Genomic DNA, 14,815 nt, shown 5'->3' on the forward strand with positions numbered 1-14,815 from the left:
ACATTGTGTTTCATGACAGATCTGTTTTGCTCCGCACTGAAAAATGCTGAACACAACCCAACGGAATGGAATACATTCTGGTGCACTCCATTCTGTTCAGTTTTGTGGGGACAAAACTGAAGCGTTTCCTCTGGTATTGAGATCCTATGACAAATCTCAATAGCGGGAAAAACGCTGATGTGAAAGTAGCTGTAGTCGCCTGTTATGGTCTAGGGTACGTTCACATGACCGTATTTTCAGCTCATCTCTGCTTCGCAATTTTTTTTTTTTCAGTTTGCACACGGACCCATTAATTTCTATGTCATCCTTGGGCTGTTCCGCAAATTCTAGAACATGTCCTATTCTTTGTTTTTTGTGAACAAGAATAGGCAGATCTTTAACAGGGCCCACACAAAAGGCGGCATGCACATGGCCGTTGTCCGTATATTGTCTTACCGTAAAACTGATACGGCCATGTGCATGTACTGTATCACCTCCTGGAAAAGACCAAACACGACTGCAAATTCACTCTAGTGTTTGATTAGTCACTAAACACAGACTGGGGATGGTGGTGAGGTATCCCTGTGATGTACCACCAATGTGTATCCCGAGACACCCACAGAAATGCATTACCATTAAAGGGGTTCTCCAGGAATTTAAGAAAATGAAAATTTTTAAATATTACTTTATAATAAATATATTCAAAAATACCTTTTGTTATTTATAATGGCTCATGTTGTCTAGGGAGCAATCATCAGGGGAAACAAAATGGCCGCTGTCCTGTTAGTACACACAAAACCTGTCCCAATCGCAGGGCAAGTTACTTCACAACACTGAGCTCTTTAGCTGCCCCATCTATGCTCTATCTGCCAGGGGTTATGATCCTGAATTCAGATGATAAGATCTTCAGCTTAATCTCTGTGGGAATGGAGTTCAGGAGGAGACATTAAGTACAGACTGTGGGCTGCTGCTCATTATTCACACCCTCCTCTCTGTACTTCATGTCTCCTCATGAACTCCATTCCTACAGAGATTCAGCTGAAGATCTTATCAGATGTATTGCAGATCATAATCCCTGACAAGCAGAGAGTAAGATGAGGCAGCTCTTTATGTCAGTGTTGTAAAGTAACTTGTCCTCCTGTGTGATTAGGACTGGTTATGTGTGGACTAATGGGACGGCGGCTATTTTATTTCTCCTAATGATTGCTCCCTAGACTAAACAAGCCATTATAACTAATGAGAGGTATTTTGGAAATATATTTATCATAAATGAATATTTAAGTATTTTCATTTTCTTAATTCCCGGAGAGCCCCTTTAAAAACAAAAAAAAAAACGAGGGGAAATTTGTTATTTTTTTTCAATGACAATATACTGGTACAGTATAGTTTCTACATAGTAGCAAGTCATGGCTGTTACGTCACACTGCCCCATACAAGTACAGGGTGTTCAGGCTGAGCCCTGAGACAGGGCGGGCAATGGGATTTATTTTTTTCTTCTGCGATCACTACTAGGGATGAGCGAATTTCATATTTTAAAATTAGTTTTCGGGTTGTGGTATAATGTGAATTGCGTTATGGATTCCATTACCACGGACCGTAACGCAATTCCATAACGGAATAAATACCAGAATGCCTTTCGAGGCATTCCGGTTTTCATTCCATCATAATAGAAGTCTATAGCCTGCCTAACGGATCCGTCCGGTTTACATTATGCTGGAGTCCTCTCCTGCATAACGGAAACGCGACGGATCTGTTATGAAGGCCATAGACTTCTATTATGACGGAATGCCTCGTCTGCGGTAATGGAATCCATATCGCAATTCACCTCTTGCCACCTGTGAAGTGAATTTCAGAATATGAAATTCGCTCATCTCTAGTTGGTGTCACCACCGGTGTTCACGCCTTCCCCATCCATGGCGTCAGTGATTAACTTCTGGCAACAGGAATCCTCACCATGCAAGTTCCCGTCCTCCTGCAGCCAAATATTCCGAATTCTTATTTCATCACTCAAGTTTCCAGCCTCCCTGTAATGTGGACTTTCCAGTTATGTAAAGGTGGAAGGACTTGTGCCAAAGGCATGAAAATCTCCATATTTTCTTCGTGTAGTATCGTTGTTGCACAATCGTGCATTTAAAGTATATTTCACCATCGCCTCCTTCTTCTAGTCTCTTCCTAAAAGTTGCGGAACGATCAGGTTGGTCCCAGATGCTAACGCTGTGTAATGGGCCCCTTTAAGGGTACAAACACAACCATTTTTTTTAATTTATTTATTGCCCCTGCTAGATCCACCATAAAAATGACGCAACTTTGCTTAAAAATCTAGTGTGTATGCCATTCCTATGTAGGCCTATGTGTCTCCATGGCAACAGACTTCACTGTGTAGTCTGATCCTGCAGTCATATCCCCTTCCATCTTTGCTTTCTTATAACACAGCACGTGTCTGCACAAAGTAGGGGGGCAAACAAAATGGGAGTATGACTGCAGGATCAGACTACACAGGGTTTGTAGTCTGTAACCATGGAAACAATGGCTTAGCTTTTCCCCGCTGTCAGATATGTGACATAACGTGGGCTAATCTGAGCTGCCGCAATGTACTGCTCTCTGGTATTCTAAAACCAGGAACATTTTGAAGATAAAGAAAATGGTGAATAAGCGTTTTGGCATTTTATGTGGATTTTATTCACAGATTTAATGTACTTATGGCCCAACATAGTAACATAGTACATAAGGCCGAAAAAATACATTTGTCCATCCAGTTCGGCCTGTTATCCTGCAATTTGATCCAGAGGAAGGCAAAAAAAAAAAAAAAAAAAACTGAGGTAGAAGCCAATTTTCCCCACTTAAATCCCTTCCCGACTCCAATCAGGCAAATAACTCCCTGGATCAGCGACCCCTCTCTAGAAGCTATAGCCTGTAATATTATTACACTCCAGAAATACATCCAGGCCCCACCTGAACTTTAGTGAACTCACCATCACCCCCTCCTCAGGCAGAGAGCTCCATAGTCTCACTGCTCTTACCGTAAAGAATCCTCTTCTATGTTTGTGTACAAACCTTCTTTCCAGGACATCCCTCCATGACAGCACCCACTGGAGGATGTCCCCATTGGCCTCTGTAGGAACAGGAAGCGAGAGAGGTTAAAAGGCCCCTCCCCACCCCCTCTCCAGTGTGTTCTTCCTGTCCCTACGGGCGATAGGAGCAGAGAGGGTCCCTGCTGGGACTACGCCGAAATTATGGACAGGGCCTAGGCTGGTCGGGGGGTTCTCACCTCTCCTCTTCAGTTCTCATTCGGGGCCCATGCTAGCACCCCTCTGGGAAGGGGTCCCCTAACCTTTCCCAGTACCTGGGATCCGGGACCTCCTGGGTTCCTTCCCACCAAGCTGCGGTATTGGGATCATTGATTCCGCTTCTCCCGCCGAGGAGCTCTGGGCTCAGCGCGGCAGAACTCGGGACCGGAAGTGCGTGTCATACGGCCGGAGGAGATGGCGACTCCTGTACACATGCTGGAGGCCTCGGAACCGGGGCCTCGCATGGGGGTAGACTCTTCTTTAGAATGAGTCCCCTGAAAATTAGGAGGCGGAGCTCCGCCGGCGACACGGGGGGTGGGGTAAGTCTATTTATTTGTGATGTAATCTGTGCAGCTAGGCATCATGCAGGTCCAAATGTCTGTTAAGCAGGACGCTTTTACAGACTCCCCCCGTCCAGGGTCATGTAAGTGTTTACTTGCCTTCCTAATACCTGCATGGTTCCTTTTTGCAAGGCAATGCCGTATTTTGGCTCTTTCTCTCTTCCCTGCCGCCTAGGCTGAGAAAGAGACAGGACACAAGTCCCATGGAGTTTTAAAAAATAAATTTAAAAAATGTGCAACCTGCACAAAGAGATTGCCAGTGATATATAAAAAATCGCTATGTACGGACTGCCTGGCAAAAATACTAAAATAAGAACAACCTTCCTTTTTATCGGATTTGAGAGCCATAGTAAGGGAAGAGGTCCAGGCGGCGGGTCTAAGCCACATTCCTCCACCAGCCGCCCCCCCCCCCCCCCCCCCCCGCTAAACGGTCTAGACTCCGATTCGGAGGAAGAGCGGTTATACTATTCCGAAGAAATGGAGGACGATACTCCCCCCTTCCCTTTCAGACGAACCAAGGAAGTACTTATTCTCCAGCGAGAATCTAGATCCTCTCCTAACCGCCATAAGACGAGGAAGAACAGGCTCGCACCATGCAGGACGAAATGTTTGGGGGCCTGAGAGCATAAAAGAGGAAACTATTCCCTGTAAATACAAACCTGAAAGAGTTAATTAAAGAAGAATGGGAAGAGGAGGAAAATAAATTATATGTTCCGCGAGATTTTAAAAGCAGACTTCTCTTTGACCCAGAAGAGATAAAACTGTGGGAAGAAATCCCGAAGGTGGACGTGCAAGTGGCAAAGGTGGTGAAAAGAACCACTATCTCATTTTAAAGATTCATCAGAATTAAAAAGACAAGTTATTAAAGAGAGCATGGGAGTCATCAGCAATAACCATTAATACAAATATCGCTGCCACCTCGGTAGCCAGAGGGATGGTCCTGTGGCTGGACCAATTAGAAAACCACCTCAGGATAAAAACTTCTAGGGAAGAAATCTTGGACTCACTCCCATTACTAAAGATGGCCGCTTCCTTCATGGCTGACGCCTCAGCTGAATCCATCCGGTTCACAGCAAGAAATGACAAACACGGCAAGGCGGGCACTCTGGCTGAAGTCATGGACGGGAGATATGGCTTCCAAAAATAAACTGTGCGCAATTCCCTTCTCCGGTTTTTACTTGTTCGGTCCAGTCTTGGACTCTATCCTGGAAAGTGCAGCCGATAGGAAAAAAAGGCTTTCCAGAAGAAAAACCTAAAAAGACCCAGCCCTTTCGGAGGCCCTCCAAACCATTCTCGGGAACAATACCAAGAGGGAAAGGCAAGACGGGTAGATGGAGCTACCCAAAAGGAGGAAGGGGAAGAGGCTTCCTCTTCAACCCAAATACGGGGAAACAATGAAACCAAGCCGGTAGGGGGAAGACTCTGTTATTTCTGGCAAACTTGGAAGCAAGTCACCCAGAACCAATGGATCCTAGACTCCATTCGATAAGGATTCAAAATAGGGTTTCGATCTCCTCCTCCCCAGAAATTTCAAGTCGCAGAACTTCAATCAACTACCCAACAGTATTAATTCTTGACAGATATCCAAAAACTAGTAGATCTGCGTGCGATAACCCAGGTACCTCATTCACAGAAGTTCACGGGTCACTACTCAAAGCTGTTTCTTACAAAGAAACCAGACGGATCTTTCAGGACAATCATCAACCTGAAGCTCCTGAACAAATGGGTAGTGTACCACAGATTCAAGATGGAATCGATAAAATCAACAATCCCACTCATAAGTCCAGGGGCATTCTTATGCACCATAGACCTGAAGGATGCATACTACCACATCTCAATGCATCCTCAGCACCAACAATATATAAGATTCGCAATCAAAAACCAAACAGAAATTTTCCACTACCAATTTCAGTGCCTGCCGTTTGGAATATCCTCAGCTCCACGCATATTCACGAAGGTGATCTCAGAAGTTATGGCCGACCTAAGAAGGTACCAAATAAAGATAATACCGTACCTAGACGATTTTCTGTTCATCACAGAATCAAGACAGAGTCTGGAAGACCATATTCAACAGACCTTAGCCTTGTTCAAAGACCTAGGTTGGATTATAAACTACAAAAAAATGGGACCTGTATCCGGACACCAAGAAGAAATTCTTGGGGACGGTTCTAGATACATTAGATCAGCATTCTTTCCTTCCATAAGAAAAACAGGGGAGGATAATAGAAAGAATAAAATCCTTCAAAAAGAAGGGAAACCATTACTTACGAGAGACTATGCAGATTCTAGGTCTGATGACTTCTTGCATATCAATCGTGCCTTGGGCTCCGTACCACTCCAAGAGCCCTACAGGACGCGGTGCTCTCATCCTCGGACAGAGACCACCACTCCCTCAACTCAAAAATAGTCCTGCCAAAGGAAGTGTTAAACTCCCTGTCCTGGTGGACGAACCCGGAAATCCTAGGGAAAGGGACCCCCTGGAACATGTCACCGCCATAGTGATCACCACAGATGCGAGCCAGAGGGGCTGGGGAGCCCACCTGGAAGGTCACTTCTTTCAAGGAGAATGGTCCCTTTCTGGACAGTTGGAGATCCTCGAATTTCAGAGAATTAAAGGCAGTTCTGAAAGCAGTGAAGACAGCAGAACATATAGTCCGGGGCAATCATTAAAATTCTGTCCGACAATATGACCGATTTGCTACTTAAAAGCGCCAAGGAGGGACAAGGAATCCTCTTCTTCAAAAGCTGACCGATCAGATATTTACGTGGGCCGAAAAGAGAATTCTTTCCATCTCGGCCATTCATCTAAAAGGAGCACTCAACTCCACAGCAGACTTCCTAAGTCGACACAGAGTCAACCCAGGAGAATGGAGGCTCAACAGAGGGGTATTTCATCTGATTTGTCACCAATGGGGCCGGCCACATATAGACCTTTTCGCGTCAAAAGAAAATTCCCAGCTGAATTGTTTCTTCTCTCTCAATCCAAGAGACCATTTATTGGGAGTAGATACTCTAGCTCAGGAGTGGAACATGGAGCTAACATATGCCTTTCCTCCATTTCCCTTAATTTCAGCAGTTTTGAGGAAATGGAGGATGAGTTCAACAACGCTAATCCTAATTCCACCAAACTGGCCCAAGAGATTCTGGTTTCCAGTGCTGAAAGAGATGTCGATCGGAGACCCGATTTCCCCTTTCAAAAAGACAAGACCTTCTTCTTCAAGGTCCTCTGGAACACCCGAATCTCGGGAAACTGAAGTTAACAGCCTGGATCCTGAGAGGCAGACACTGAGGGGAAAGGGCCTATCAGACAAGGTAATTTCTACATTACAAAAGAGCCGCAAACCAATTACCTCGGCCATATATAACAAAATTTGGAAGAGATTCTCGTCTTAGGTTGCCCCTTTCTCATGCAGAGGTTGCCTCTCCTTCAATAGGCTGTATCCTGGATTTCCTTCATAACGGTCTGTTTCAACGCTTTATTGCCTTTGTTCCTTCCTCCAAACGAGACAAAAAGATTAGATGATCTTCTCCATGTACATGTCCTTTGAAGATACGCCAAGATTGATCTTCTTACATCCAGACAATGGAATCGTTCCTCCTGTATATTTTGGGGGGAGGTACAAAATGAAGGCAGCATTATTTCCTGATCTCTATGGAAGGGAGAAACAACTTTAGGTAAGAAAGACGGATCCATTTTTAGAACAATTCGATCGTCCAGTTATTACTTTAGTTGCCCTCCTCTGGACCCTCTCCAGCTCTGCTATGTCTGCCTTGTTCACAGGAGCTCATAACTGTACACAGTACTCCATGTGTGGTCTGACCAGTGATTTGTAAAGTGGTAGGACTATGTTCTTATCACCGGCATCTATGCCCCTTTTGATGCAACCCATTATCTTATTGGCCTTGGCAGCAGCTGCCTGACACTGGTTTCTACAGGTCCTTTTCTATGTCAGTGTTACCCCGTGTTTTAGCATTTAGTATGTCCCTTTGTCTATTGCTTTGGTGGTGACCACTTTATTTTGAAATTACCTAGCATTCAGAATGTTATTTATGCCACAAAAGTGAATGTAGCATACAGGGGTGAAAGGGTTAAATCAGATCTAAGGGGCATTTTCTTCACCTAAATAAGAAAAGCTTTTACATTTTTCTAGAAATCCTCTTCACATGCTTTCTCACAAATGTCCTGCAGGTGGCAGCAGATCCTGATAAATGGGGGAGGCTGAAGTCAATCATCAAGGCACAGAATTTCTCACAGCTTTGAGAAATAAAATGTGGTTCACATTATTGGCCACAAGAGGGCGCCAGATCACCTAGAGATAAAAAAAAAAAATCTGTTCATGAAATTATTTCCGTAATTTCATTTAAACCCAAAGAACTAATGGTTAATGTCATGGCGGTGCTGACTGCGCCTGTAGTGCAGGTGTTGGGTCCCATGGATTGTAGAACACGTCAGCATTCAATCAGAGAACAGATTCCCACTGTGCAATGTGATGTGGAGCAGCAGCATAAGCTTCGAATGGATCCACATTTATACGTTTCTGGAGGATTGGTAAATTTAAGTACTGGTCCTCAAGAAATACCAATAAGAGAATTGGGAGGCCTGGGCATATGGGGGCCATTATAAATGTTGGATAACCCCCTTAATCTCTCCCTGGACAGTACAGTTGCAACGTTATACATTTTCTAGCTATCGCCATTTCTCATAACGACCATAAGAAGGTAGAAAGCGATTAGAGATGAGCGACGTTATGAAAACTTCGATTCGGCTGCTTCGCCGAATTTCACGAAACAACTTGCTTTGTGACTAATCACTTTGTCGTGAAGCGCGTTTCTTTGTAAGTAGCTGGCACAATGATGGGGAATGGCGATTGCGCCGCCTCCCGCCCCCGTCATTGAACCCCCAGGTGCCGCATTCATCGCTGATTCCGGCAACTGATGTCACAATGGAGGCCTTTCAGGGGCTACAAAAAAAATATAGTACTCATCTGTTTGAGTGCAAAGAGACCGCCTCGGCCATCTAGATTGATGACATCATCACGCTGACCGGCATGGTGACTTTATACGTTAATTGAGAAGGAGGACCCGTGTTCACAGCGGGGTGGCACCCAAATCAGCTACGGGCATCAATGGAACGTGGCTGGGGGGGTACAGAGGACACAGACGTTACACCTCCCACAGAGGACAGCTTGTCGTTGCCTCTGGGCAGCCTGGCAAAACATGAGCGACTACATGCTGCAGTGTCTCCGCAAAGACCGCCGAGTCGCCCACATTCTAACCAGTGCTGATTACTGGGTGGCCACGCTGCTGGATCGCGGTAACAAGGACAACGTGCCGTCCTTAATTCCGTCACTGGAGCGTGATCGGAAGATGCGCACGCTGTTAAAGGCGCTACTGGTGGCATTCCCACCTGACAGCGGGGGCACAGTGGAAGCACAAGGCGAAGGCAGAGGAGGGTTAGCATGGACAAAATGTGGAAAAGCTTTGTCAGCCCGCCACCACAACCAGCACCACCAGCTGATATGGAACGTCTTAGCAGGAGGCAGCATTTCACCAACATGGTGGAGCAGTATGTGTGCACACGCCTGCACGTACTGAGTGACGGGTCTGCCCCCTTCAACTTCTGGGTCTCCAAATTGGGCACATGGCCTGAGCTTGCCCTTTACGCCTTGGAGGTGCTGGCCTGCCCTGCGGCCAGTGTATTGTCCGAACGTGTGTTTAGCACGGCGGGGGGCGTCATCACAGACAAACGCAGCCGCCTGTCCACAGCCAACGTGGACAAGCTCATAAAAATGAACCAGGACTTGTCCGTACCCTGTGCTGAATAGACGGGTATACCGGCCGCACCCAGCCATTGTTATACTGCAGCGCACTTTCTCTTTGCGTTCTCTTTTCCATTTCCCAATGTTTGGGGCCTCTTCCACCTACACCGCCACGTCCATCGCCTCCTCAACCTCCTACTCTACTTGGGGACCTCCGACTCCTGGTTCAAGATTATTATTTTTTAATTTGATGTATTTTATGTTATTTTATGTCATTTTGCTATCCACATTTGTTTGCAGGGCAATTCTCCTGCTCTTACCCCCGTTTTGCTTCCTTTTGCAGCCCTCTAGCCCTTACTACTACAACTTTTTTACAGCACCAAAGTTCAGGTCCCCATTGAATTCTATGGGGTTCAGCGTCAAGTTCGGATATCCGAACCGAACTGTGAACTGACGTTCGGCTGAACCTTTCTAACCCGAACATCCACAGGTCCGCTTATCCCTAATTAGAGATGGCGGTTATAGACAACAAAAAGAGAAGGCGCTCATAGGGTGAGTATGTAAATAATTATTTCCCCTTTCTTACGGGAGGTAATATGCTCACCTGTCAGAGTTGCACCAATTGGGTGCAACTACAATGAAGGCTAAGTACTCGTGAGGGTTGGTTGGTGCCGCCGGCTTTGTCTAAACACCCTTCGGTCGGTGCCGAACCGCCAATCGGGTGAGTATGAGAGCTGTGGGTTTGGTGGACCAAGAAAGTCCAAGAGAAGTGGACAGAGTAATGGGCGCAAATCCACAACCAATGGTAGAAAAAAAGCGCGCTTTTTGTGAACACACATCGCATCCGACGCCCCACGTGCTGGGAAACGAGCGGCCTCTACTGTGATCCACCAGACTTGATAAAGGGGTCATGTACCCCTGAAACGCGTTGTCCTGATTAAACCAAATTGTTTTCTACCATTGGTTGTGGATTTGCGCCCGTTACTCTGTCCACTTCTCTTGGACTTTCTTGGTCCACCAAACCCACCGCTCTAATTAGAGATGATCACTGGAGGCCTCATCATCAATCTTATCAATCCGGTAACATCTCGCCACTGCGGTTACAAGCCGTTTTCGACCTCTCTGCCACCCTCGCATAAAGTTGAATCTTCCTATCTGTCACTGTTGCAGTAAAGCCTGTTGGTCCCTCAAACATGGGGCCCAATTCCAATTGAAAGAGGAAGCGAAATCTGTAAAGTTTTAATGCATCCTATTATCTTAATGGAATATTACATCCCGCTTATTACAAGGGGTTAATAAAGTTTTCTGGACTGCCCGTTATTAGTACTCTTCATCTGAAGTCGCCACGTTCAAAACTTCGGAATAATACTGTAAGGAGATCAGTCTCCGTAAGTATTAGAATGTATGAGCTCCGATCAGCCGAAGTCGCGCGTGGCTTCGCTGATTAAACTTCGGCAATTGACTTTTAAAGTGGGAAACCACTTTAAAACTTGAAACCGAACTCGTCTCTGGGAGACTAACACCTCGGTATTACAGAGCAGCATTGGGATGTTTTGCAGAAAATAAGAGGTTTTTCATCCAGCATCGGAATCTAAAATATCAGGTCAGGATGTGACCGGCGACAGATGTGCATATACCGGAGGAAGAATGATTACACAAAGCGGTCCCTATTCCATGAGCCACCATGGCTGCCTGTTCCAGATGTTAGATTCCAGCTTTTAAAAAAAGCACTTTAGTGTTTCGCATCACTAATCCCCGATTTCACAGATGATAGAAATCCGGAGTCTTTCATACGGTGCACTCGTCAGTTTTCATAAGCAAAAGATCTCATCACACCGACGGGCGCCGCACGTGAAACCTGACATTTATTGTGACATATGGAGTACAGTAAAAAAAAAATCTTTTTAATTGCGCGCCATGTGGTTTCTTAAGTAGCAACTTTTTGTCAAGACAACAAATGGAAGTGGCTCTCGCTTCCTCTCTAACAGCAGAAAGTCTTAGGACCATTCTCGGCCAATAAACTTGTTTCAACTCATACAATAAATAATCTTTGCCAATGAGTCCAATTAGAAATTATTTCTGTGAAGGGTAAGGTAGTTGCAGTTCTCTCTTACCCTCTCACAGCAGCAAATCCCAGCATCACCCCCCACATGAATTATAACCAGCCAATAAAAGTTCATGTCAAGCACTGTACACATTGTGTTGAATTTGTCAGAACATATGTCGTACAGTGGCATTCGTTGACCACAGGGTCGAGGGGTGGAGTGGCCATAGACCCTAGAGGGAAATTTCCCAGTGGGCAGATGTCCCCCAAGCCCTCGTCTCTTCCGCTTGCCATGTACTCTCAGCAGTAATTAACACTGAGAATCAAGTACTCATGTGCCCGGCCAGAGACGGCACATGCCCTCTTGAATTAAACTGCTGTGGCCCGCACCTCAGCTCCTAAGCCCCCTGCTCCATATAATCAGAGAGAACTGGAAGAAGAGGACATAAAATGGAAGCTATTGATGGCCACCACAGAGAGACAGCTTTTGGGGCAAAATATTGTGCTTCAGGGCCACTTTAAAGGGGTTATCCCATGAATAATGTAAAAAAATGAAAATCAGACACTATATAATACATGACAATCTCTTTCTAACCAGCCCTGCACCTCACATGGATCCAGAGATCTCCCCATTCATTGGTCTACTAGATTTATATCGAGCTGACAGCTCAGGGGGCGTGTCTTCTCTGCTGCAGCTCAGGGGGCGTGTCTCAGCTCTCCCTATCACAGCTCAGGAGGCATGTCTCAGCTCTCCCTATCACAGCTCAGGAGGCGTGTCCCAGCTCTCCCTATCACAGCTCAGGAGGCGTGTCCCAGCTCTCCCTATCACAGCTCAGGAGGCGTGTCTCAGCGCTCCCTATCACAGCTCAGGAGGCGTGTCTCAGCGCTCCCTATCACAGCTCAGGAGGCATGTCTCAGCTCTCCCTATCACAGCTCAGGAGGCATGTCTCAGCTCTCCCTATCACAGCTCAGGAGGCGTGTGTCAGCGCTCCCTATCACAGCTCAGGAGGCGTGTCTCAGCGCTCCCTATCACAGCTCAGGAGGCGTGTCTCAGCTCTCCCTATCACAGCTCAGGAGGCATGTCTCAGCTCTCCCTATCACAGCTCAGGAGGCGTGTGTCAGCTCTCCCTATCACAGGTCAGGAGGCAGTTGAAAGATGAAACTGAGCATGTGCGGCCTTCTCAGTGAGCAGGTCAAACAAAATAAAAAATGAAGTGGCGCTATACAGATACATTTTTTTGAATAACTCAGTGGCTATACAACATTTTTAATTACATGCAATTAGAAAAGTAATCAGATCCAGGTGCTGGTTTGAAAACTTGAATATTTTTCGTTGGACAACCCCTTTAAGTTCCCACTTCGCCCCTGACAGGGTTCCACTGTAATTTTTATTTTCTTTTTGCAGTTGCCCTCTGTATTGGAAAACCTAATCTGCTGTGCTTTCCTAAAGTTGTGCCGACACATACCGCCCTGAATGATGAAGGGGGACCTATGGATACTTTTTAACAAATACAAAGGGAGCATTTCCTGCCAAACATGGATTTCTTATGACATTCCCTCAGCTCTTAAGCCTCATTCACACATCAGTGTTCGGTCAGTGATTTTCCATCAGTGATTTTGAGCCAAAACCAGGTGCGGCTCTAAACACAGAACAGGATTTTTCCCTTATACCTTCTGTCTGTGGAGGCTCCAATCCTGGTTTTATCTCACAATCACTGATGGAAATCACTGACCAAAACACTGACGTGTGAATGAGGCATTACAGTGAACAAGCTTTGGAAACGGTATGCAATTGGAAAGTATTTCCCACAAACGAGGTGGCTCTCTCTTCCTCTCTCCCAGCAAGAAGTCGCAGCACCATCTAGGACATCCATTATATCCAATCAATAAGCTGAGTACAGACAATGCTTACATGTGCCTCTGAAACTGCATCAGTCATCAGCCCTTACAGTAAACAGCAGTAAACGGAGAAGAAAAGTTGCGGTTTTCAGTGACCTGGGAATATTCCTCTTTTAGGGCATTTTAAGGCTGTATTTAAAGTAGAGGCAACTCCATTTAACATGTACAGCTTTTGAAACTGGTGGCATTGCGGAAATAGCCCCACACCTGTCCGTGGGCTCCACTGAACTGAATGAGACTGATCTGCAGTACTACACACAACCTGTGGACATGTTTGGCACTTTTTATTAGAGGTGGAGTGGAAAAATGCCATGCTCCGACTGCTGCTGTCTATGGCAAATCAGCAGGCGAGCAGGAAGAGAGAAGGGAGATGGCATGTGCACACTGTGTGCGACTCCTCGTACAGCTGATCTCATATTGATGACCTATCCTGAGGATAGGTCATCAACAAGCCCGGTGCTATAATAAGGCAGACCAAGCGGCCGCCTTAGAGCGCTGAGAAGGGGGGAGGGGGCGGAAAAATTAAACTTTATTTTTTTTTCATTAATCACTTGCATGCCGCCGGCCTCCTGCGGCTGTTCTCCTCTGTATGGTGGTCCCTTATATCTTCTCTCTGGGCTTCCGAGTCCTGACAAGTTGTTTGAGGACCTTTCCCACTCTGCCAATCAGTGGCCGCAGCTGTGTCACGTGTCAGGGCAGTGATTTCCTGCTGAGCCAATCACTGGTCTGACACATGACACAGCTGCAGCCACTGATTGGCTGAGTGGGAAAAGTCCTCAAAGTCTTGTCGGGAGCATAGAGAGAAGATACCAGGACCACACAGAGGAGAAGGGGAGCTGCTGCAGACGACCAGGGCCAGGTAAGGAGCATAATGTTTATTTTTACACAACATTAATAGAGGGGGGGAAATGTGACAAGGTGGAGGGGAGGAGAAATGTCACATTTCTCCACCTCCATGTCACATCACCGCTCTATGTCACATTTCTCATCCCCCTCCATGTCACATCACGCCCTCCTTTTTACATCACCCCCACCGAGTTGTAGGGGGGGGGGGGGGGGCGCCAAAATGTATCTTCGCTTGTGTGTGCAAAAATCCTTGCACCGGCCCTGGTCATCAATACAGGAGAGCCCGGAGAACGCCTATAATAATGGCTCTCTTCTGCACTGTGCGTACACCACAGGGTAGGTCGTCAATGTCAGATTGGTGGAGGTCCGATGCCACTGCTGTTAGAAGTGATAACGGCACTTGGGAAAACACTACAGCTCCTTCTTCAGACCGCCTGCATCAGTCTCGTGAATGGGATTGAGCTGCAATACCAAGTATAGCCACTATAAGACATGCGGCGCTGTGCTTGGCTTACAATGAAGAGAAGTGCTGCAGCCCCTTCAAACACCTGGTTGCCGAGGGTGTCAGGAGTTAGACCCCCACCAATCTGATATTGACTTTTAGATAGCAAATAACATTGCTAAATCTTCTGACACCCGATTTACTTACCCCCAGACTCT

The sequence above is a fragment of the Bufo gargarizans genome, chromosome 10 (genome assembly GCF_014858855.1).
Source record: "Bufo gargarizans isolate SCDJY-AF-19 chromosome 10, ASM1485885v1, whole genome shotgun sequence".
NCBI classification, from domain to species: domain Eukaryota; kingdom Metazoa; phylum Chordata; class Amphibia; order Anura; family Bufonidae; genus Bufo; species Bufo gargarizans.